The sequence below is a fragment of the Trichechus manatus genome, unplaced genomic scaffold (genome assembly GCF_000243295.1).
Source record: "Trichechus manatus latirostris isolate Lorelei unplaced genomic scaffold, TriManLat1.0 scaffold00111, whole genome shotgun sequence".
NCBI lineage: Eukaryota > Metazoa > Chordata > Mammalia > Sirenia > Trichechidae > Trichechus > Trichechus manatus.
The window spans coordinates 2,695,973-2,700,193 of record NW_004444047.1 but is presented as its reverse complement, the minus strand read 5'-3'; the positions used below and the strand labels follow the sequence as shown (position 1 = coordinate 2,700,193).

General features: G+C 60.1%; 1 protein-coding gene across 1 annotated transcript in view; it reads right to left on the bottom strand.

Moving 5' to 3' along the window:
• SH3TC1 (SH3 domain and tetratricopeptide repeats 1) overlaps positions 1 to 3,053 on the bottom strand; it is a 59,184-nt gene extending 56,131 nt beyond the window's left edge. Inside the window, exon 1 of the mRNA XM_023737974.1 lies at positions 3,037 to 3,053. The gene's annotated coding sequence lies outside the window, so the exon portion shown is untranslated. The remainder of the gene's footprint in view (positions 1 to 3,036) is intronic.
• Positions 3,054 to 4,221: the final 1,168 nt, after the last annotated feature.

Sequence of the window (4,221 nt, the reverse complement as noted above, 5' to 3'; positions counted from 1 at the left end):
AAGTGAAGAGGACTTGAAGCACTTACTGATGAAGATCAAAGACTACAGCCTTCAGTATGGACTACATCTCAACATAAAGAAAACAAGAATCCTTACAACTGGGCCAATAAGCAACATCCTGATAAACGGAGAAAAGATTGAAGTTGTCAAGGATTTCATTTTACTTGGATCCACAATCAACACCCACGGAAGCAGCAGTCAAGAAATCAAACGACGCATCGCATGGGGCAAATCTGCTGCAAAAAAGTGTTAAAAAGCAAAGCTGTCACTCTGAGGACTAAAGTGCTTCTGACCCAAGCCACAGTATTTTCAATCGCCTCCTATGCATGTGAAAGCTGGACGATGAATAAGGAAGACTGAAGAAGAATTGATGCCTTTGAATGATGGTGTTGGTGAAGAATATTGCATGTACCATGGACTGATAGAAAAATGAACGAATGTGTCTTGGGAGAAGTCCAGCCAGACTGCTCCTTAGAAGCAAGGATGGCGAGACTTCATCTCATGTACTTTGGACATGTTATCAGGAGGGATCAGTCCCTGGAGAAGGATGGTGCAGGACCAGGCAGTGTTTTGTTCCGTTGTACGTAGGGTCGCTACACAGGGTCAATGGTACCTAACAACAGCCCTCACCTCTGCCCCCACCAGGGTCCTCGCCCAACCCTCTTCTCTTCCCTCGAGTGTCAGGTCCCACATCCCCAGGCAGATGCCCCAGCAGCCCAGCGGCCCAGCTCCGTGTGGATGCCCAGTGTCCGTCTCCCTTCCTGCCTGTCTCCCCGCTTCAGGGGCCAGCCTGTTGGCATCTGTGTCCCTGTGCCCACCACGGGGCTGGCATGGAGCCAGGGCTCAGGGGCTGCGTCCTGAGGACAAGGAGGCTTCCCTGGGCGTAGGGGGGACACTCAGGTGTGTGACAGCCAGAATAGACCTGGGGGGCTGCTAATTACAACCACAAGTGTGGGGTTCCGACTGACACTCCAAGTCTGTGAGGGAGGTGGGCTGCATCTCCCCGGGAGCATGCTCCTCTCCCCTGGTTCCTTACGTCACAGCAGGGGGCCCAGAGGAGCCAGCCCTGCGGACACGCCTTGTCCTCCAGCTTCACCCCCTTGCTCAGCTCGTCATTCTCCGGGAAAGCCTGTGTGGGCCAGTGACAGGCCCGGGGCAGCCCCACCGCCTGGGAAGGCCTAGGTTCCGGCCCCACAGGTGCCCTCGTCCCCAGGTGGCCAGTGAGCAAGCCTCACCCACGAGGGGTCCTGGGTTAGACGCACGGAGCTCCTGGCTCCCCAGCAGCGTCTGGTGAAAGTGGGCCCAGTGCAGGGCGCGTGGGGCTCCACTAGCCCTGAGCCAGGCGGGGGGGCTAGACTGTGCATCCACCAGGCTTGGACTGGCCTCACCCACTTCATGAAGGTGTCCCTCTTGAAGGCTGCCTTGTCACCCTGTCACCTCCTCAGCCTCGACATTGTCATCTGTGAAGTGGGGTTAGCATTCATACTCATCATACAACAGCAGCTGCCGGTCTGAGGGGTGAGGGATCCCTTTACCTGCACCTACCCGTGTTCTCATTTAATCCTCACGATACCCCCAGGAAGGGAGGTGCCTGCTGTGGGGTGAGTGTGTCCCCCCAAAAAACGTGGAAGTCCTAACCCTGGTACCCGTGAACGTGACTTGTTTGGAAATAGGGTCTTTGCAGATGTTACCAGTGAGGTCCACATGAGGTCTCACTGGAGCAAGGTGGTCCTAATCCCACAGGAGTGGGGTCCTCACAGAGGAGGGGAAGATGCCCGTGACGACAAGGTGGGGACTGGAGTGAAGCTGCCGTGAGCGCAGGACACCGAGGATGGCTCGGAGCTGCCGGAAGCTGGAGGAGACATAGTTCCTCCCTGGAGCCTTTGGAGATGCCCCCACTTGGACTCTCGGCTTCCCGAGCTGAGAGACAACAAATTCCTGTGCTGGGGACCCTCCAGTGCATGGTGCTTCATGACAGCGGCCCCAGGGCCCTCACCCATCATCACTGAGCCCATTTCATAGCTGTGGAGCCTCACCTGCTGGCGTCACACAGGTAAGGGCCACAGGTGGGATATGAAGTGGCCAGTCTGAGTGCGGCACTCGAGCACTGACCCTCAGTGTGGGCACACCTGGCCCATGCCTCAGCTGCCCCAACTCCCCACCCCGCCCAGCCCTGGAGGCCACACCCCGGTGGTCGGCCCCACGTGCCGATGGCTCCTGGCCCCCAGCTCCGGCAGGAGGACTAACTCTCCCCTGCACTGCTCTATCCTGTGTCTCATCTGCGCTTCACTCCAGCTTTGCTAACCCTGAGAGGTCCGGAACCCCCACTTCAGACAGGCTCGAGGGTCCCAGGGCTCACAGAGGGGTCACACCAAGACCCAGCAAGGTCTATCCGGCGTGCACGAGGCTGTGTATGCCTGGGCCAGGACCTGGAGTGGAGGGCTGGGTCCATATCGTCCACTGGAACTTTCTGGCCAGTGTCCTGGGTCACGTCCCTAGTCTCCATTTTGTTGATGGGGGTGGTGACCTCAGTGCGGCTGGCTGGGCAGGGGTGCTGAGCTCAGCACTTGTCCTGCCTGCCTGTGGGGCCCTCCCACAGGCTGCGGGTGGGTGCCTGTTGGAGGCCAGACCATCCCAAGGGGCCAACGTGCAGCCTTCCATTCCTGGTTCTGTTCCTGCTTCTTGTCCAGCAGCCCCTCGGGACAAGGTCGCTGAGTCCAGAGTGGAGTGAGGGCAGGGGGACCGCAGGAGCAGTGGGGCTCTGTAAACCCTGGGGTAGTGTGGTATTGTCGTTGCTGGTCACCACTCACAGAATTCCTGCGGTCAGACCTCCGTGGCCGACAAGTGCCCCCAGTCCCTACGACTCCCAGACTCCACTTCTGCTCCACCCCAGCCCCCAACATCTCTGGAGGGTCTTTAGAAAGTGAAACGGAGAGACTAGGCTTAGATCAGCTTCACCCCCGCACCCCCACTCCCCGGTGCTGCAGCCACAGCCTGCCCAGCTAGTCCGCGCGCCTGTCCCGGAGCGCCCCGTACCTGCTCTCCGCCCTTTCCCGGCTGCCACTCCGCAGGGTCAGCTCCAGGCCGCCCGGCCCACAGGACGGCAGGCCCAGGTGGCCGCCCCGGGCTCTCTGGCTGGCCGGACAGGAGCGGCCGCCCACGGCCCAGCTGACTGCTGACTGCCGCCACCGCCCCTGCTTCCTGCCCCACTTCCTCCTGTGCCTGGGTTAGGCGGTAGACAGGCAGCCTGGCTTTGCTCCACTGCTGCCGCTGTGGGCCAGTTGATCATTAGCTCCTTCCTGGACTGGCTCCAGCTCTGCCCTGGCAGTGTGCCCACTGCCCAGCCCCCAGGTCCTGCGGTGGGGCCGGAGCCCAGAGGCTCCCGCCTTGGCACCAAGATTGGGGAAGTTCACCAGCTGCCAGCCCTCCGGCCCTGCCAACCTCAGTGCTGCTCTCTGTTAATCTTCCCTTACTGCACATACAGTGCACGTGTGCACACACAGAAACACGTGTGCACCGTGCACACACACACACGTGCCCTGTGCACACACACACACGTGCCCTGTGCACGCATACAGACATAGGCACTGTGCACACACAGACTCGTGCTGTGCACACACATGAACACGTGCACCGTGCACAGACACATACACATGTGTGCACACACAAACACATGCGTATACTGTGCAGACACACACATTTACACGTGCACACACACACAGGCACAGATCCACATGTGCATGCACGCACATACACGTGGGCGTGTGGACACGGGCACACCTGTGTGCACACAGACACACATGTACACACACAGGCGCACACGCCCAGTGGCCCAGTCAATAGAAACACGTATCGGGGAGGGGACTGCCTGTCCTCCTTGTCTGCCCCAAGCGCTCCGTCTGGGAAGCCTGGTAGAGGGGTCCACCTTCTCTCCTTCCCACTGGCCCGGCCTGGGTAGGAGAGCTTGAGGCCTAGGCCAGGTCTTGCCCTAGGTCACTGTGGTCCTGACTGCATCCCAGACAAGACTCATGAGCTGAGCGGGGGCCGGCCCCCACAGAACCGGCCCACCACCTGCTCTGCGCCCTCTCTGAGGTGGGGGGCCAGGGCAGCCCTGGGGGCCAAGACAGGGAGCTACCCTCGCTGTGTGCTGCGCTAGGCCAGGGCTTCACACTTGTGGCCCGGCTTAGCCCCAGGGACCATCTGGAGTTAAGCAGTAACGCG